Here is a 22,583-nt window from a genome sequence, read left to right as displayed (position 1 = left end):
CAGTAATTTGAGCATGGTCTTTCCAAAATAATTAATTTTCACTAATTTTCAACATTTTTACAAGAGTACTAGTAGTCTCCTTTGAGGAAAGGAATAAGGGTTTTTTCTCTTTTAATTCTTGTTTGCTAAAGCTAAGAGGCTTTTTATAAAGATAAATAGCCCTTCTGAAAGTTCTAGTTCTCCACATAAAAAGTATAAATATGCTTGCTTATTAAGGACATTAATAGCTTCAATGAACTCCATGGGACAGCAGCTATATATAAAGTTAATCATATGTACAAGTTATTAAGTACCAGGGGCCAAGATCAAATGAGAACTGTGATAAAGGTATCTTTTTCCCATGGCCTGGGATTTCCATTGCTATGTTGATTAAAGAAAGTCTGGGTTGTTTTTTTTTTTTAATGAGCTACAGTATGCTACAAAGCATCTCAATTTAAGCTTTTTCAGAAAACACTGCTTAAAATTCTGATGTCATTTGTAAGCAAAGCACTTGGAATTAAATATGATCCACTACAGTAATGGTAGAATTCAGTGTTGGTTATTTGAATAGTTCCTCATAACCTGAATATTAGTATCTAAGAAGACAACCAGTTGTGCAGATTTCAGTTTATCTATTCATGTTTGAACTTAGGCATATGGCTGAAGTGACTGCAGTAGCGGGACCTGCAAAGGTTGAAGAATTAACTTAAAGAAAGACTTAGAAGGAATGGATTCACTGTGAACATGTCCTGCTACACAGTGGGTGTACTGCCAATAATTAGAGACAAAAGATGGGATTTTGTGACTTTAAAACGGTGACCAAACAAGGTTATTGTAAAATAAATCACAGAAGTGAAGTGGTTTAATGGCTTTTTAATGATCCTAATGTTTTCAATTTTAATGAGTCCTTTTACATCAGCTTTAATCATTTTATGAGACTGAAAAACGGTTGCATTAGTTTGGTTTTCTCTTACATCTCCCCACAAGCCATTATGGAGAAGTGGTTAATGGGAGTCAACTTTCATAAGTGGAAGCCTAGACAATGTAATAACCCTAAATTTATTTGGGAAAATGATACATTAGGTACCAATAGAGTAAACGATATTTTTAAAATTGAAGGAAACATATTTTACTGCAGTGCAGGTATGAAATACTGAAAAGAATTAACTATTCTATGGTCATTAATACTGTCAAATTGAATTAAATATTTTCAGTTTTATGTACATTTAACATAAGAAACTTTAAGGGCTCAAAATGAATTAGTTGTTTCACCTTTTACAATTCACATGTAGTATAATTTCACATCACATGAGAATCTTTCAATATAGACCATCTACAGTAGTTTGGCAGAATATATTCTATCCAGCTTTGGCAGGTTTGCTCAAGGCCTGGTTTCCCCGTCAGGGAAGAGCTCCCATGGCAGAGAGCAGGGTGCAACCACCGAGATGGGGGTGCATACAGATAAAAAGCAGGGAGGAGCCACCAGCCCAGACTGCCCAAGTAGCGTGTTGTAGCGACGTGTCCCCCGGCAGCCGGAGGGGTTCAGTGGTGGCAGCTGATGGCACAGATGTGCTCCCTTTGTCACCAATGGCAGCCGAGCACATGCTCCATTCTGCTGGCTATTCCACACAAATATGATAGTTGTCTATTATGGCAGCTTAGCTCTAGGCTGTGACATCTTCTTTCCTCATGGACTGAGAGTGACTCTCCTACAGCTCTGCTGAATGGACTGATACAAGATTACTGAGCCCAACTTTCCCCCTGTATCCTCATTCACTAACTTTGACCAAAAAATAAATCCTGGTTCTGCTAAACGTTTTTCTATATTTGGTCAGACATATTTCAACAAAAAGCAATAGGTTCAGATGGATTATACATTATTGTTGGGAAATAATTTAGAATTCTTATATTAACTTTATCATTTTTTAATAAAACCTTTTATCTAAGATAAAATTCAATTTAAATCACATACAAGACATATAAATTCTGCTCTTGGGTGGAAAAAAAAAAAAAAAAAAAAAGTAATTATATTGGAGTCAAACCAGTACCAAAACTTTTTCTCCCAAAAGCTCAATTCTGTATCTCTCCTGTATTCAATCCTCACTTAGGAGTTCATTTCAAGTAAGGGCAGCAGCATCAAATCAAACTATTTTTTTAGTTTATATTTCTAACATTATAGAAGCAATTTGTTACTATTATTATTGGTTGTGGGAGACCATCTTCACTAGACATGTAGTATAGAATGATAAAGTATAAACCTGCAAAAGGTGAACAGAAACAACATACACTAAATCTGATTTAATAACACATACAAATGTAGTTGACACTTCTGAAACAACATACACTTGTAAGAGAGTAAAGAATATACGGTTTTCTATGAATCTGAGTTCCCGTAAAATTATCTCCAAGTAAAAAAAAGGTATTATGATACATATTATGAAGCTGTGAAGGTGGTTTAGCTGTGACTAGGCAAGGTTGACATCTTGTAATTTGATCTGGTATGAGCAGACAGAATGAATACTCAAGGTAGTTCAGTAGAAAGTGATAAAGCAAAATCAACTGTTGCAATAATTTTTCCAATTCAAACGTTCTATTAGCGATTGATTGCTTTTCCTGTTCTTCTTTCTTTAAAAGGATTAATTGATACCCTATATTCTCTTATTATGACAAGAAGAATATTGTATTGTAGTTTGTCTCAATATATTACCAGCTTACTTGTGCCCAAGATGTTTATTTGTTTCTCAGCTCAGCACACTGCTTTCCCCGACCCCACCTCATCTCTCAGAGTCTCAGAGTAGAGACGGCTTATCAGTTTTCAGACCTAGTGTTGTGCCCTTTTCCCTGCTCACCTGCATGCCACACATATTCATGACCTGCATATGAAAATATGCCCATAACAATTATTGCCATATGGCAATCATGTCGTACTCCAGTGAGAAGTGTTTGGTGTCATTAACTGATTTGGTTGTCAGAAGTCCTTTAGAGGCAAAACAGCTGCAGTTTCTTCCCCCTTTCCATTAGAAGTGAATATTCCTTCCTCAATCTGGTAAGGATTTTGCTAATATTCTGAAATATAAACCTTCCCCTTTCTTTTTAGCCAATGTATTTCAGAAAAACTACAAAGCAATTATCAATAAAAATATTTTGATCCATATTGTTAACTTTTTGAATCATTGAGAGATCTTGGTTCTTATTATTCTTAGCTTTTACTAACAGAAATGTCTGGAACCTATATATTTCTCCTATCTTACATATTATCCATCTTCACAGTTCTGTATTCACCAACATCTCCAGCCATGTGTTACTATCAGGGTACTGCATGTACCCTCTTTTCTTTTTTTGCAGGAAGGAAATACAGATCTAAGAAGATCTTAGGAAGATATCTGTAGGTGAACAAGAGTACTTATAAGTGCTATCTCAGTTGGACTGAAATCACTGCCAAAGTAAAACAGACAATTCTCTGTCTGCTTTTGATACATTAATATCTCATTTCTGAGGATACAAAAAGTATAGGAAGCTAATAGCTTATTTGACTTCATGTTGAATATTTGGAATATATGCTATTTCTCTGAAAGGAGGAAATAAATGTATCAGGACAAATGCCTCCACAAATAAAACTGCAAAGAAGAAACTGTCTCATATTTTAGCACAGAAGGTCATAAAACACAGACCTAAGAAACTAATGCAATCACTGACAACTCTGCAAGGGAATTTCTCTTAGCTACTGAAAATAAGCAGGCCTGTTCTAGCTCTAATTACCCAACGTATCATCATCTTTCTTACAAGCTTATGAAATCTCAAATCAGATTTCTTCTGGAATCTCTGTTTCCTGCCAAGACAAATAATGACAGGTGAAAAGAAAATCTTATCTTAAAGGTGAGTGGCAGTAAACTGCCCTTGATTTTACATACAGTTACATAGATCTGTTATCTACATGTGCTGAAAGCAGGCCTCAGTAAATATAATTACATCAAATGTAGATGGCTCTCATTGAACTAGTGAACCCAATTCAGTCATGTACCCAGACACATTTGCAGTTTTCATCCAATGGTTTCTTCTCTATTTGCACGGCATTATGCTATTCAGTTGCATGTTCTGCTTTAAGGTTTATTACTTTATTTTCAAAACCTCTTTAACCCAGATAACTAGGTTTAGTGCAACAAATGGAATTACTTTATAGAAATATACTGCAGGATCTATAGCAGAAAAAAAAAAATTAATCATGTCAGCCCCAGAGATCTTAATCCACCACATACATTTTTGCAAACAGCCTCATTTAGAAGTCCAAAATTTGAATTCTGTATTTACTGACTTGAAATATGTTGTTCTGCAAACAGTCTTAGATATAAGGTCATTCAGATAGAGTATTCCTGAAAAGGAATCAAAAATAGATACCAAAATGGATTCCATTTCATTTCATTATTTATTTGTACCTAACATTCACAAGATTTTCTATTGTTGTCAGCTTAATTGGACTAGATGATCTTCCGAGGTCCCTTCCAATCCCTAACATTCTGTGATAATGTGATACAAGTAACAGTTACTTTCCGGTGGAAGAAAAAAGTGAGGACTGAAAACCAGGCAAAGTTATGTCACTGTCATATGCTACTCTTTTCATCAAAAATAAGAAACTAAATTCTGCAAATGATAGCATATTGGCTTTTCTCATCTTCCACCAAAACACTCCCACCTGTGAGCGCAGGAGTGCTTGTCTGGAGATGTGCAAAAGCTGTTTGGTCGGCATGGAAGTGACCTGGCTAGGATCAGATGGGAGCATATGGAATCATTTTATGTACTCTTATAGACTGATTGACAATTCAACACTTACTAGTATTTAAATGATTAATGCTCATGATTTAAACTAATCTAGCAATAAAAGTCTAAATAATTACAAATAACTAAAAAGAAAAACTTAAATGTAAACATGACTGAAGAGCCTATTCTCACAAGGACAATCACTTCAGTTTCCTACATCAGAAAAGAGAGATGGAGCATTTACAGATACAGCAGATTTTGCAGCGTACCATTTCATTACTGCGCTGTTGTGATATCATCGAGCGAGTCCCTTATGCACTGCAAACAGGAAGCTAAGACAAGTTCTCAAAATGATTTTGCTAATGGACCAAGGTTTCAAAATCTGTGAAACACAATCACCTCATCAATCATTCACAAACATTATCTTTTTGTATATCTTCTATAAAAGGAAACGAGACTAGATTCTGAAAATACATATATCCCCCCTTTTCTGCCTAGTACAGAATTAACAAGCACTAACAAATGGCATGCTAGCATCTTCTGAACCAGTGACACAAGTGCAGTGATAAGGCATATAAATTATTCATAACCGGAACTTTAGATGTGGGCAGATGCACAACAGCAGCACACAGGCTTTGTCAGGAATCGCTGAGAGATTGAAAGCATACTTAAAGGATTTATTAAAGCAATCAGACAAAGCCTCTACTCACTCACCATGATTGCAAGGAGTTTATGGCCATGTATTTAATCTTCTTGCTCTGTAACAGATAAGTTGTGCTTCCTTGAGATTTGTGCATAAAGAGTTTTTTCAATCTTTTCTAGCACTACAAAGAACAGAAGTACCATTTCTGCCTTGCTAAGCAAAGCATTAATAGGAATGTCAGCAGCAAGACGGAACATGTAATAAATATTAAGGTTTAACATTATAAAGATTTATACTACGGAGAATATAGTCCTAGATTCTGAGATAAAGTTATTATCTTTTGTTATACAAAATTAGAGGAAAAATGGTTTGATGGCAACAGTATATTTAGGGAGACCTGAGTTTAACTGAGAAAAAAACACCCAGCTAAGTGTGTACTCATCTTAAACCGTTGCCTTTACAATAGCGAACTAAACAGAACACCAGCAACAACAGAAATTGCTACCACATATCAGTTCACCACTTATAGAGAAGTGCATTAACAAAGAGGTTTTTTGTTCATAAAAAAAAAAAAAAAACAAACCCTTGTTTCAAAGGTTAATTAGCAAACAGGAAACCTTAGATAAAGGAAAGGAAAAAAATTCTGGCTAATTGAAACAAAACAACAGAATCAAAAAACTTTACCAAAATACACGCATATATAAAAACTTGCATTATCTCTGCAAGATGGTTGACTATATTCTGATTTTGACAATGACCGTTATAAGCACCGAATAGCTGACCCAAACAGGTGGAAGAACATACTTTTTTTCTATTATTTTGACTTACTGCCTATAGCTTCTCGTAGTTTGCATTGACCTTTACTTAAGGAAGCCTTAGCTGTGCTCTGGAGCTATTCAAAATATTTCACATGCAGAACAGAGCTGACAGGCCTTGGCTCCCCTGCTGAGATTATAAGAACTGTTGAAAAACTCTTTTCTTATTTTGGATCACTCTTCTCTTAAAAAAATAAAAATCAGTGTGCAATACCAGTATGCACACAAGTAGCTTTAAAGAGTCTTATGGCAGAAAGGAAAAAGCATTGCTTTGTCTCAGATGCAAAATTACAAGGTATGCAGGATTTGTCACAATAAATGTACTGCCATCACCTGATGTTTCTTCCTTTTCTGGTGAAGACGCTCAGTTTACCATTCTCAGTCAAAGTAATTAGCAAACTTTTTTTCATTTTTGTCCACAAATATGCACAAGTCTCATTCCTGACATACAAGAACTCTTCAGCCAATACTCCAAAAGATGCACATCCATTTGGCTGATGGTTTTGTGCACCGTTTTTGCCCAGAACAAGGGCATAGACAATGAATTCAACTGCTTAAACACACTCTGGGGACTTTTTCCTCAACTCATGAACTTCAGCCCAATTTAATCTAATCAGATCACATGAGTTGCCAATAGTGGATCTGGCTTTTGTCTTTCACTCCCATTCTTATTGTGCTACAACTTTGTTACAATACAAAGGAATAACAGTCTACTGGTCTGATCAAAGGAGGGTGTCACACAATTCCCAAATTCGGCACTACTCCAAAATCAGTTCTTGCACAGAGTTCTTATTCTTTTTCTATGAAGATTTTCCCTTCAGTATACACACTTCCATACAGAGTAAAGGCTGTAACGACTCTGAAATATCCCTGAAACATGTAGTATCATGAGAAAAATCAAATCAGCTCTTCTAAACGAATTAAAGAACATATTCATTGCCTGTGTTCTATTGCATTTCTGTTCATGCTGCTTTATTCACACTAAAACCCAGACTGCTAAAATATTGTGCAATGTAGCATTTTTTTTCTATGACAAAACATTAAAAGCAAGAACATACAATTTAGTCGATAGGATCTTTCAGTTTGTCCATTGGCCCCAAGACTTTACAGTGTGCTCAATACATATGTTGTGTACATGAACACTGCATATGAATAAAACCTGGGAAAAACACAGATTTTATTCATCAGAAGTCACACTTATGAATTACACACTATAAATCTTTCACCCATTTCCTGTTCCTTTCCTTTTAGTCCGAAACAAAAACAATCTCTTTTCTACCAACTTCAGTTCCCTTCTGGAACAAAAAAGTAATATCTAAGAAATTCCAAGATGTTGGCAACCAAGAAATTGCATTGACTTTACATCCTCTTCCAACAGCAATAGACTGCACAGTGCACAAGAAAGAGAACGAGGACATGAAATTTCAGATTGAAAATGCTTAAAATGTTGTTACAGCAGTACAAATATCCGTGGTTTCTAATCGTGCAGTGCAGATCTGTTGTTTTGGTTTGTCTGGATTCAAAACCTATAATTTTGTTCTAAATTTTGAAACAGAATAAAAGAAATTCAATGAGCAAGTCAGACACAGTCCAAGAATTTTATAGCCTCCTCCTCAAAGTAAAAATGAATCCAGATTTGCGAAATCTGTTGTATATGAAAACACATGTAGCTGCTCTTTAGAGTTCTTGCAATAACAAAATCCATCTTCAGATCCTGATCTTCCAACAGCAGATACACAATTTAGAGTCACTTTTAGCTTTTGTCTAATGAATCTGTAACTACATCGCTCAGTGAAGTCAGAAGTTTACTAAAGAAGTTGTAAGGGTTAAACTTGTCTCAGAGATCATTTTTACATTTTCAGAAAAACCTGGACCTCTTTTACATTTTAACTGTAGCCCATATTAAAAGGTTTTCTTTCAAATCAGAACTCTGTACCTAACAGAAATTGTTATATGAAGACAACTTTTCATGCTAAATGAATAATAAATTATAGGTTATGTGTCTCTTTGATTTTAGAGGATGCATAATTTACAACAATAAATAATTAACATATCAAAGGATTCTAATTTAACTGATGCCTTCAGCATCAGCACAGCCAAAGCACAAAACCTTCTGTTTGGTGCTTAAAATCCATCTTTGTGGTGGAGATAAGTAGTTGCTTTATACAAGTGGTTATTATGTTTTCCAACAGGTAATTTCTGTTTAGCACTTAAAAGTATTAATAAATATCAGAGAGCTCAATGTCCGACATACGATCTGTAAGCATACTGCAGCAGATGAAGAAAAGCTAGCTTAATTAGAAGTTTGCTGTTAAAAACAATATTTCAGCTAGGTATATTTAATGAACTCTTAAGTGACGTTAAGCTTTTCTTACCGGCAGCTTATAGTACCAGCAAAAAACTTTGTAATAGAAAATAACTCATCTTCAAATAAAAGAAAAATAATACTATTTCTATCTGGAAAAATACATGTTAAATTTATTTTTATTACTTCTGTTCATTAATTATCAATGGCATCTATGGCTACACCTGAGAACGACCTAAAAGCACATTTTTCTTGCTAGCCCACCACCAAAGAGACACCTACATCAACGTGTGTGCGAGTGACCTGGGTGCCGCAGCTCCCGTGCTGCTTTATTCACACTCCAATACAGGCAATCCAGACACTTCCGTGGAGTAGGCCAGGCTGGACTACAACCTGGGTATTAGTGACTGCTGAGACAAATCGATGCAAAGTGCACTCTGGAGGATTCTGCACAGAAAGCATGTTGCTGCTGGCCACTCCTGGTGAGGTGAGAGCTGAGCCCACAGCGCCCCTTGAAGCACTGTGGACTGCAGAAAGATTTGGCCCTTCCAACCACAGGACAGAATAGCTCTCCCCTCCATCAGTTAGAGGATTCATGGGTTGACCCATAGCACAGGCAGAGACTGAAAAAGCACTTCTTAAACCAATTAGAATCAGTTTAAAGTAGTCTAAAATACTTACATTCAAAAGGATGGAAGCATAACATGCAAAATTTCAGTGGCTGAACAAAATTTACCAGCTCTTCAAAAAAATCTCATATGACTCTGATACTGACAACTAATTAATTTGCAGCTAGTATTGTCTGAATGTCACCCAAAAATAAGGTATTTACAAGGACAACAGGACTGGGTCTATTTTTGCTTTCTCTCCATGAAAAGAGGAACCATGCAAACATGCCTGTCAGGAAAGGAACAGTGCACCATGCCAGGGCTAACATTTTAGCAAGGAAATTCAAGGTCTCAGGTTGAAAAATACTCAGCTTTGTTTTAAATTCAAACATCCTTTCACCAAACGCACCTGAAACTCTCACTGCAGAAGTGTGTAGCTTTAGAACATTTAAGCCTCCTCCCGTGGCATCTGCTGTTCTGCCATGTCACCACCATGGTTGGGGACCACCGCTGCAGACAGCACAACCTGGTTCATCCCCAGCTGTGGAAGCCTGAGCCATTACCACCTCGTTGCTGTCCCTCTCTGCTCATGTAAAATTACAGTTAACTCAGATCCCTCACATCACAGCCTTGTTTGCCCACATCTCTCAAGAATGTGTTATTGAAAGCACCGTTTGCCCAGCAGCCCGGAATGGCTGCAGCATCAGCCAAGTGCAGGACAGAGCTCACAGCCCTGAGCAGCACCTGCCCATTCTGCTGTGTACCTGCTCCAAGCAGATTGGAGAATTTATCTCAGGCAATTTCCTTCAAGAGCTAAGGAACCTATATTTTTCATTGCATATAGAGGAAAAACTGACTGAACAGTTAGAGTCCTGCATTTGTCAAAGTCCTTGATATTGAATATCAGCTTCTGTGAGGTGGCAGAAAGAATAAAAATTCTGCAAAAGACTGGAAAGAAAAATGCACAGTACAATATATTAAATATATATGTATGCATATCCACGACTTGTTAAATGTATTTGTATTGGAATTCAGAAAGCTATCTAATAAAATCATTTGATTAATTTGATTCTTTTTCTTGGAGTACATTTATGTTTGGAATGAAAAGCACTGGTCACCCACAAACGGTAGTCAGGTATCTGATTGTGGGCTGCAGGAAAGAGAAATGAAACTCACGTGTTCAAGCAGAAAATACAGACCTTTGGGCCAGGAAAATCAGTAAAATAAAAAGTCTGAAAACACATTTCAAACGCTACAATTCAAAGCAAGCCAAAGAGGAATGCATCTCTATGCATCATGCCACAATGCATACAGAAGAACATTAGAATTGTTGATTATTTGTTTTCTAAATTATTTTTAGTGACCTGTACATTGGCACAATTCTCGTTGAAGGCAATCATTTCTGATCCCCACGATTCCAGCCCCTGAGTGGATCTGCCAGGCTATTCCAGTGGGTTTCCCTTGGCTGGAACAACAGCCCAACAAGGCAGCGTGCCCTTTATCTCTGAAGATTCTTATTTGTCTACCATTTCACAGCAAGCAGTTCTGATGAATAGTGCAATTAACCTTTTCATTATTAAAACAATTAATTGCAAAAATTGAAGACATGACAAGGGCTAAATACTATTGCATAAATTATCAGGTTCATGAATTGTAATTATTAATCTATGTACACTAATTGTGAAATAAACAAAGAGGACAAATTGTAAGAAGAAGTCAGTGCTAGAATTGATGGTCATTTGTTTTCCCTATGAAAAAAGAAATGCACCATTTTACTCTTGGCATAAAGAATTAATCATACCAATGCTTAAACTGGAGTATTTTTTCTCTTGCAAATAATTTAAGATCCAAAGATGTCTTAAAGTTATTTTTGTTTCTACAACAATGTAGAAAGAAATCTGCTTGCCAAAACCCATTACGTTTCGATGTAAATATACCTGTCTGAACTATGCCTGCAGTGAATCTCCACTAAATTTTCACTTCACGTAGCTAGAATTCAACCAAGTACTGTAGAATTCTTACAACAATATGATATTGAAATGTTGCAAGATATAACAAAAATCTGTGGATCGGACACATGGCTATATGACCCTTGAAGATTAGTAGCGACACTGAAGTATTTTACTTAAGGGAAAAGGGCCTGCCTCAAACATAGTCAATACATGATTTTTTTTTTCTCCTGTGGAACATTTCAAGATTTCAACAGTTTGATGATTTCCCCCTTTGAAGACATTCTAAATTTATCCCACTGTTTTGTGCTAGGGATAATGGAAAGGACAGTGATCGATACCCAAATTAAATCATCTGGGTTTTTTTCTGCCTTCTAGCAGTTTTCCCATCTACTAGTCCTCTTTCTCTCAATTCCCCACAAAGACACTTCTGAGAGCAGGACCACCTTCCTTTGGGTCACTGTATTAAAAGCGGTGATGTTGCCATGGCAGGATTCAAACAGCTGAGCGATGGTCTCATGAGATAAGTGATGTTAGGGCATGGACTGCTTTCAGAAATCTTTTAGATCTCTAAAAGCTGACAGAGTTGCTTCCTTCCTTCCTTCCATACTGTTAATAACAGATTGCATATAACGAGCTTCAAATGGTTTTAAAAATTAAAATAAAATTTTTTAAAAAGGCAAACACACAAAAACACACCATGTAAAGACACAGTTATAAAACAATTGGCTAAGTAATTGTTTCTATAAAGCATCTACCATATTGTAGGAATGTTTGCTTTGTAGGTCTTTGAGATTCAAAAGTTTGATAATGTCCCACAGTGTCAGAGACCTTTTGCGCTAGAATAAAACTTCCAAGATCAGTAAATTGACTGAAGTGAGAAGACTGTACTCTGACTAAGGCCATCCCCTCACAGCTCTGGAAAGACATGCAGACTTTTCCCCTTGAAACCAGGTCCCATTCACATGAAACTTATTTCTGTGGGTCACCTTTGGTACCACACCCAACTCCACTGTCAATGATGAGACTACTTGCAGCTCACGGAACCCCTGCTACCTCCACAGAAAACAAGGGGGAGGAATTGCTGAAGAGCTGTCAGACAATTGTCAGCTGGTTCATCGCTTGTGGGTGGCCAGCTTCAAGAACTTCAAACAAATTCCCCTGGTAGCAACATGGCATTTTCAAATAACGAATTCATCACCTAATTTTGCACCATATCAGTTTGATAAATAAATAGCTTTGTATATCAGATAGCTCAGTGAATCTTTCAAGTGTTTGTGTAATACCACTTACTACCTTTGAATGTAGAGTTATTCCACAGTATAAGGCATGGAAACATAGGTCTTCCAATTAATTCTAAATATAAATATATAAAAAACTCTCTTTTTTATATTATGTAACAGAGGCTTCAAGTCCTTCAAGACCACCTTTCACCTCTTATAAGACATCTTAGTTCTTATACTTCCAACTAGTTGGGGCATCCTGTGCAACGCAGTATTGAGAATGGAGTTATTTTAGGTGACCTGGTTACAGGGTACTGGACAAAACAATGTATATTGCTCTAAGATATTGGGGTTTTTTTGGTTTTGGGTTGAGTTTTTTTGTTTGTTTGTTTTTCAGTGTTGTGCTCTATCCACCCTTAAGTTCAGCAGTGCTGTGATCCCCCTCATTCCTATCCTAAAATCCTACATCCTATCTCATGCACTGGAAATGCAAAATGCTCACATGCTGCAATGAAGAAGGTGAAGGGCTGAAAGGCATAGGGAACAGCTGTGTGTGTCTCAGAAAATTCAGGACAATATTTGAATCAGCTTTACTCTGATTCCTGGTTTTGCTCTTATATTTAAAAACACGTTTCACAACTACGACATTTTTGGCTGCAATATATTTATGAGAAAATTACTCAAATCAGTCTCTTAATAATTTTCAAGGCACAGGTGGCCATATGCAGTAGCTTCAGAGCTACTTACCCCCTTGCTAAAGCAGCACAACTACAGGAAACAATAACAAGAAAAATCTAAACAGCCTTTTAGAATGCAGCATATGGGACCACTAAATAGCATTATTTTTGTAATTAACTTTTCAGAAGAACAATATCACAATGAACATTAATTGATAAGTTCAGAATTATTAAACCAAAGTTCTGGCAAATCCTCTCTCATGCCTTCTCATTCTTTTGATTTCTTTGTTGTGTGTAGACCATTAAAATGTGTGCATTTATTCATGATAAAGATAGAGCTAAAAAGGGCAACGGTAGAGTACACATTCTGAAAACAGCTATATCACTCATAACAAGGTACGGCTTAGGCATATTCCCACATTTAATTATAAATGTTTGTGCTTGAATGTCAATGCAAGAAAACATAATCTTGTTACAAAATAAAAAGTTATTATACAATGGCCTTTCCTAAAATACAGTTTACTAGAGCATGGCAGGTGGCAGACGGGAGCCTGAAAACTGTAACAAGCAATTATATTACAGATTTTTTTCTCCTCAGTTTCATTAGCTAAATTTCTTCATATTTTAATCTGATCTTTTTAATAACATGTCAAGGCTGACACCCCAGTGGACATGAAACTCAGAATGGTCATGGTTGAATGAATGCATCTATTTAATTTTTCTCTTCAACTAGCTTTTTTTAAAAATTAATTTATCTGATTGCTCAGGCTATTATATAAAATTTGTTGAATTTTGTGTATTACTAATAGGCACCTTCCTTGTATTTGTGCTCACTATTGACTAGATGAGGTTTTTCTAATACTTGCTGATGGCTGATTAAAGAAATAATGAAATGGTAACAAAAGTCAATTCTGCATAACTCCCATGAGGCGTCAGACAGATCCGGAGTTAAGTGCAGACGAAAGGCTTCAGAATGGTTGCCGAATACAGTTTTGGGGTACAGAATGGTTTTCCTGATTCAGTTGTGCTCCATAACACAAACCCACATATCTAGCAGTGTTGCCAACCCAAGAAAGCTGACTGCGAGTACCTAGCAATCCAAGGAGCACAGCTTACCATGTTATTTTTTTCAGGTATGCTCAGAAAAAAGACAAATGAGTTTACCATCAAATCATAATGAAACATAGGAACTACTTTATAAAATAGGTCAGTTCTAAAATATCCTCATGAAATTTCCTTAAAGCTTTTTCAGGGTTTGGGAAGGTTTGTTGACAACTAGAAGAAAACTCAACTGATCAAAAAAACCCACCATTATCACCCCTCAAAACAAATGCAAACAAACGAAACCAACCAACACAATTACACAAAGACTCTCTCCAATTTTTTGCGTTAATTTTTTTGTTCATTTATTTTTTTGAACTGTTTGTTTAAATTTCTTAAAGCCTGTGTGGATTTTGCTTCCAAAGAGACCTGACAGGGAAACAAAATGGTTTCATTTTTGATGAGGAAATTAAACTTCCCAAATATCTATTTAACCCTTAGTGAAATAATTCATGGGCATTTTTAGAGGCTGATCTTGATCCTGGGCAAATCCAGATTAGCTGTGCTGAAGAGAATTAAATTGCAGTACTAAATAAATGGTTTGCAACCAGCACTGCTATTTGCTTTCAGAATTGTGTAAAGAAATGCTTACAGAGACATTCCTGGCTGCTAAGAAGCAGTTCCTGGCTGTTAGGCGTTGCTGTAGTCAAGAGAATTAGCCAGGAGACATATCCAACAAATATCACAGCTGAGTCCTTGTCTAATTGGGGAAAACAATCTACCCTTCATCTTTTACACTGTTAATGCAATATACTTCCCTTTCATTGAATATTAGTATATGTTCTTGGTTTCATGCAAAACACTGAATTATTTAATTTATAACTCTCAGGATATACTAAAACCAATGAACTCAAATATGTAAATATTTTGGGTCTATAAGTTAATTACACTGTTATCATGTGATAACATTTGTTAATTAATACATTTAACCCAAGCTTGCCATGACTTGCTCTTCTTCATGGAAGGAATAAGTCTTGGCCTCTTGAGGGCCATACAAGTTACTAAATATAGATCGCTGTACAGGAGATGACGTAAAAAGATATAAGTTGCGGCATATTTACTGTACTTACATATTTTCCTTTGCATTCCAAAAGCAGATCTGTTCCCTTGAGCTGTACAAGTTATAGATAAGGACGGACTAAAACTTTTAGATTCCACATTAGTCTAATGCAATATAACGCTTTTTAAATCACCAAGCCTTGCCTAGAGACTCAGTCACTTCAGACTTGCCCAATACTCAAGTAAATTATGAGTGTGAAGAGATTACAACTGTCAGCTTCATCTATTACATTAGTAAAAGATCCACATTTCAAATCTTGGTTATCTTTGCATACAGTTAAATGCTATGTTGTCCTGCCACTTACTTATCAAGATTTAGGGAAGAGATGAATCAAAGTCAAACATATACTTTTCTCTTATCACAGCAGCACAGTTTATTCCAGTTAAGGAGCTGATGCTTCCACTACAAAAACTTCAATTTTTAAGGGAATATATAAGTTATTTAGAAAATTTTGCTCTAGAACAGAAGTTACTGTGCAAGGTCATTAGGTCCAGGCCTTTTTTTTTTGGTCCTTCCAATGATACGATTTGAAAAGAAAAAACACAAATGGACTTTTGATCCTGACATTTCAGACAGTTCTTCTTTCAAATCAAAAGGGGTTTGTTTCTTAAACTACAGTATTTGCAGTCATTACTTATAACGGTTCTGGGTGCTGATTGATGAAGAAAACACACTCTTTTATGCAAGTAGTTTTTAAAATCTTAATTATATGTAATCATATGTTAACATTTCAGACTGCTAAAGTGCTAGTAAAGTAGGGGCTCCATTGGTCAAACATCACAGAATCATAGAATACCAGGTTAGAAGGGATCACAAGGATCACCTGGTCCAATGTTTCCTGGCACATGCACAGTCTAGACAAGCTGGCCCAGAGCCCTGTCCAGCTGAACCTTAAGGTGCCCAGTGTTGGAGAATCCACCACTTCCCTGGGGAGATTATTCCAATGGCCGATTGTTCTCATAGTGAAAAATTTCCCTCTTGTGTCCAATTGGAAACTCCCCAGGAGTAACTTGTACCCATTACCCCTCATCTTTTCCATGGGACTCCTTGTACAATGGGAGTCTCCACCTTCTCTGTAGCCCCTTTCAATACTGAAACATGGTGATGAGGTGTCCCCTAAGCCTTCTTTTCTCAAGGCTGAACAAGCCCAGTTCTCTCAGCCTTTCCTCACGTGGTGGCTTCCCAGTCCTTGGATCACCTTTGTGGCCCTTCTCTGGACCCTTTTATGTATGGTGGGGACTAGAACTGAACAGAATATTCCAGGTGCAGCCTGACAAGCCCTCAGTAGACCGAGATACTGACTTCTTTGTCCCTGCTGCTGATGCCTTTGCAAATATGTTCCCTGACTTCTGTAGAAAGCTCAGAATTCCAGGTTTTTTAATTACCAACCTTGCCAATACTCCCTTGGGACTTAATCCATTCTTTTGCTTATTCTTAACACATTAATTAAGAAAGACTGTACGAAGATTAGCAAGAGCGAAGAGTAAAAAAATAAAACCAAATATTAAGCATTTCATTGTTTTCTATGTTTAAGTACGTGCCCGTTACTAAGCATGTGCTCACCTGCTTTACTGCCTCCTTTCGCATGCTGTCAGAGCCTGATTAACTTTTCTCTATCCCCTTCCCACAGCTCTGCTGCAGAGCCCTGTCCTCCCCTGGCTCTCCCGCTGGGTCGGAAGGAGGACCTCCACCCTGCCATAAAGTCACTCAAGCTGTGTCCAAGTCCCCTGTGACAAAGCAAGAATCACAGCTTGCAGAGTAGCAGCTACAGCCTGGAGCAGCCCCAGACTCCTTCTTCCTTGGGAAAGGAACGCAAAGAGCAAATCCCGATCCAGCCTTGACCTGGGAGGCAAGCTGGCACTCCAGTGCCCTGTCTGCATGGATGGAAGGGAATATCATGCTGAAAAGGAAGCTCATCATGATTACAGCTCTTCCCGAGTTTAAGTCAGTGACATTAGAACCGATCAAGCAGGAAGAAAACAAGGACTTCATTTCTTACAGCCATGATAATCACTCTGGTTATTTTGGAGTATTGTTTTAAAAGAATAATAAACAAACAACAAACTAACTCTTTTGAAAAGATTTCTAAACCTCCATTGTCCTAATAACATCTGTTGAGAGCACTTGACAGTCTCAAATCAGAATTGCACTTCTGATAGCTAATATACTTGCCAGCTTTGAAAAGCCACCTGAGTAATGAACTGTTGCCTTCTAATTGATGCCTTCTGTTTCCTTCACCTCTTTTCATTCCCCTCCCAGTAGAAAAGCAAGAACATTTTTGTGCCTTTTTTTCAGCTTAAGTTCTTTTCTGAGTAATAGAAGATATTTTCAACCTTAAATTATTTTTTTAGATGAAATAAGAAGGAAGACTAGAGCTTGTGGGCATTCGGTACTGCTACACCAATGACCAAAAAAAACCCACAAACAAAAAAAAAGAAAAAGAAAGAAAGAAAAGGTACTGCTTGACATCTTCCACTTTCTTCCTGTCTTCGGACCAGAGAAAATGGGCCATTCATACAGCGCACAATTGCAGAACCCAACTTTCGTGTACTACCTACAGATTCTTATTCTAAAAGTTAACACCTGCATTAAAAACAGAGGAAATGTAGTTGAAAGCAATTGTCACTTAGAAGATGGAATTAATTATATACCATTATTTTGTGGTAAGCATTCTTCTATGTTTATCTTCAGTGCTAAGCGGAAAGCAAGGACAACATTCAGCTGCCCTTTTCAAGATATTAGCCCCAATTCCACTTCCCAAATATGTCATCAATATGGTAATTCCACACTTTCCCATCAGTAGACAGTCCAGTCTTCATAAAAGCAGCATTATTACTACAAATATACTGGGGGGAAACTATTTCAATTACCAGGAGACTATGCAACTCCAAGTCTATTTATTTCAATTTTATTCAACCATCTTGATATATTCGTGCATAGAACTTTTATAAAGAATGAATAAATTCACCTTGAAATTGTACCAATTGACTTTGGCTGGGCTAGGCTGTGTGATGGAATCAGGATCACTTTTGAAATAAGCCCTGACAAGGCTGATCAAAACAAAGTAGCTACTCAGTTATTAAAGTGACAGCTCAGCAATGGTTTCAAGCGCAGGGCTGACGTGGCCTGGGGTGGTAGCCATGGCCTGGGGTGAGAGGTCCGGCCAGAAGCTTTTGTGCCACTTGCACACTCTGAAGCTGCATCTGACGGAGTGACATTTCCTAGGGCTCCTGCACCTGCCTGGATGTCAAGCAGCTGGTGCGAGCACTGTCACCCATTTCAGATTGTTATTTCACGAGTGACAAGTCTGCCCTGAGACTACATACATGAAATTGATCCTTTTTCCCTTTGCTATGAGCAATCCAGTCATGGATAAAGTACCTTGGGTCAGACACATACAGAAAATGCTAATTTTACAAATTTATCATACAGCTTATCACCAACTGAAATGAGTCATCACTGGAAATACAATATAAAACATATGAAGCATTTGAAAGTTTCAGCCTAAGAACTTCAGTTTCTAGGATTTATAAAGCAAAAGGTCTGGCAGTATTCTCCTTTGAATGTTCAAGTACAGTATTGCTATAGCAACCCATATCCTACTTTAAAATCAATAGCAATTCAGGCAAGACAAGCTGTTAAACCAGTGTAACAAGTAGTAATGTGCTTCCTCAGTTCATTGTAGGTGTTGCTACAATTGAAGTTTAAGTTCAAGGAGAAATCACAAACTTCCTATATGATTTTGGAAAACAAGATAGGGAATGAAGGGGATGAATAACAGTGAATCTGGATTTGAGAATGGGCTTAAGTGAAAGCAGCAGAGCTCATAAACAAGTGAAACAAAGACTCCAGATTCCACTTTCTCAAGCCTTTTTAAAGAACAGAGTTGAGCCTGAGTAAATCTGTGCCTTCCTGAAAAGTCAGTTTTATCTTTTCTGTTGTGTAGAAAAGGTCCTACAAAATGCAGCCACAGTGGTGCCTCTCCATTGAGTCATTCTGAAAGAAAAACCCAGCAAGGCAGAATTAGCACAAGTTCACATGCAAAATTCACTGCCTCCTCCACTATGAGCCGAATGTACTGTTGCACTAATATAAAATGTCCATTTGAAGCTAATATTATATGCTAGCAGTTTTAAAACTAATATAATTCAGTAAGAAAATTTCTCCTGATAAATTCTCAAGTAGCTGGCTATCTGGTCATCTACTTTTCCTTCTTAGCATTTTTAATTACAAATTTCGCATTGTGGAGAGGGCAAGTAGAGAAAATCAGCATATTATGTTTATAGACTAAGAGTCCAACTAAAAATAAAGGGAAATGCAATCATATGAATGTGAGTGGCTTAGAAAGTTCAGGCTAATACCTCATGAAAGTAGTGTGGAAGAGAGATGAAGGTAAGTCTACATGACAGAAATGTGTTACAAAACATGCAGACCTCATATTAAAGTGAAATTGGCAGGTACCAAGGGATCTTACAACAGTAAGTAGAGACAAAATGTGAGATGGGAGGAAGTAAACGTAATACCAGTTCTCACAAATGGAAGATTAGCATATCTGGCAACTGTCTGTTTTCAAAAGGGCAATGTCCCACTTTTAAAAAGTACGTTAAGATTTTACCACCGAAGAGCAAGAGATTGCCCTAATACATATAAATGGGTCTACATGTGCATCATGATGCAGATTGAAAGATCCAATATTTTTTTGACGATTCCAGCCTCTCTTTTTTGTTACTGTTGACATTTATTGAGCTGGGAACTGAGTCCAGCAAACAACCACCTCTCTTTTGAAGTTGCATTCTGTTGTGTAGAAACTCTTTAACGGGCTTACTATACGTTTGTAGGTGACTAGAATCTCCCTTACAAAATAGTCTCCTGAATGAAAAACTTTTAGTGGTCCTGCTTCCAATTATTGTCTATTATCCCGTAGCTTGTGTTAGAAAAAGAATACAGAAAATTATTTCCATTATTTTCTTACCTGATTAAATCTTCAGTCATTTTGAGTTAATTCTTCCTTCAGTTTTCATCTTGGCCCTAAGTTTATTAATCTCATCAATCCTAAACTTATCTGCAGGAGGTAGATAAACTTTTGTTCTTTTTATTTGCAATAAATACTTTTCTTTAAGTTTTTCTGGCAAAATATCCATGCATTGCCTCTATGTTAAGTCATAAGGTTTCTAGAGGCAGTGGGAAAAAAAGTGCACTATAATTTTTGAACCTTGGTGCAAACCATGTCCTCAGGGTTGTTAGGTGTTTCTCTCTGGCAGAAGTAAAACAAACATATACTTGTTTAGTAAATTACTAGAACTCTCACGGTGTTTTCACATTTAGAGAACTACACAAGGAAAAGGAATTTAATTTTAACAAAGACTGCAGAAAATATTGTGCAGGAACAAAAGAAAGGCCACCAAGCTTTCTTCCATAACCACTAGCAAATCGAAGTTACATTTACCACTTCTTACGTGAAAGAGACAGTGTCCTAATTTTTCCCCCTCCAAAAAGAATGTCTGGTACTGCACAACCCTGGACTTATCCCATTTGTACCCCAGACACTCACACCTGGAAAGTGCAAAACAGTGCTGTCTCATTCCAGACCACCTCTACCTATATATACTCAAAAGCCATATAGTGCTTAGTTATGTGACATTCTGCAATGTTTAGGATTGCCATATTTTTCTGGATATGTGCATTTTCTTGGTAACAAGAATTCATTTTTTGCTTGTTTTGGTTTTCTTTTTTTACTATGGGTAAATCCTTGCTGAATTACTCTTGCAGTATGTTCTTTTATGGTATATTTCTATGTGCATGTGATTCACATCCAGTCTTCTTTACAATGAGGCAAAATGGTTCTTGAGGTGTATTAAAAACCTCACATTCTTTTAGGGAAAACACCGCAGGTGTCAGGTTGTTTTTACTCCCAAGGGATACTACAAACTTTGTTAACCTTTGAATGCCTACCTATGCCTGTAATTTTTACTCTCTCCAAGTTAAGTTTCTAGTATCTGATTTCAACTAGTGTCATGTTTCTTTTGGATTATTTTTTTTTTTTTACAGTGCATAATCTCAGCTTTATAAACCTCCCAACAATGTCCTCAATTTACTGTAATTGTCTTCTTGCAGGTGTCAGAAATCAGCTGACACTTGTTCTTGGAAGTGTTCCCTATTAGAACAATGAACTCTGATCTTTCTACTACAGCTGACACACATGTAAGTACTAACGAATACCTTGACAGCTGCACCGCTACCATTTGTCATTTGCTTTTGGCAGCTTTACAGATCACCATTTACGTCATAACTGGAATATCGCACTCTAAGAAGAAACATTTATTTTATGCTCGGTCCTTCTCCTGCCTAGTTCAAAGATAAGAGCATTTGACTGCACCTCATTCCGCCTTGCATGACATATGCAAGTTCAGAAACCCATTGCTCATTCTTAGCCCATCAAAAGTGATGCTTCCTCTTTCCTCACACTTCAATCATTCCTTACATTTTTCTTTACAACTCACAGCAACAAGAACCTTCTTTCCATATCGTCTGGTTTTATTACTGTATTTGGATACGTTCCCTGCAAGAAAATAGAGGCAGCATGCTGTGATTTAAAAACTGTGTCCGTGTTTGCAGTTAACTCATTCAGTCTCAGAGATCACGCTGCATGTGGCTATGTGTATCTAGTAAGTACTTGAGCAGAAGAGAGATTTTGCACAACGTGAAAACGCCCAGGAGGCAAACTGTTTCATCCGAGTGCATAGTCAAAATCAGCTTTGTAGGGGAAGGGTTGTCTGTCTCTTCCAAATTCCTTATTACAGCCTGACAGTTTGTGGAAAAAAAAAACAAAACAACAAAGCAGTAAACAAGCCCTGCACCTATTTTTTGTTTGTTTGTTTGGCCTTTTGTGGTTATTTTGGTTGATTGGTCTTTTTGTGGGTTTTTTTCTTTTTTTATTTTAATGTTTGGTTTTGGTTTGTTTTTGTTTTAACATTACTGTTTACTAGAACCAAAAATCACAGCAAGGGTCAATTAATGTAACTGTAAATGTTTTTAATGGTTTTAACATAGGTTTTATCCTTTAAAGAACCATGTAACATCTCAAATTGAAATGTAAGCAGTTGCCCATTACTACATTCTTACCTTTGGGCTACTAATTTTTTCCTAAGGAAAAGGTTAGCTGTGATTCACTCTGTGAATGCACATGCCCAAGTGTGACAGACGTCTAAATGTGGGCACCTGACTCCAAGATCCAGTGAAATAGCAAGGTAGACTGAGGAATGATTGTTTCATGACTGTTAATTGGAATATTGTGTTTGAATACTTCTGATGTTTCTCATCTAGACTTCCCAGTTGCTCTTATTTTCATCTGATCTACCAATAAGCACACCAAATCCAGTCCTGTCACAAACTCACCTGAGGAGGCAAGCACAAACAGCATAAATAAGGCTCGCTACTTGCCTCAGCTAACTTCAGGACAGACAACTCT

Source organism: Nesoenas mayeri (genome assembly GCF_963082525.1).
Source record: "Nesoenas mayeri genome assembly, chromosome: 14".
Classification (NCBI taxonomy): Eukaryota; Metazoa; Chordata; class Aves; order Columbiformes; family Columbidae; genus Nesoenas; species Nesoenas mayeri.
The sequence above is the reverse complement of the archived record's forward strand: the minus strand, read 5'-3'. Positions refer to the sequence as shown.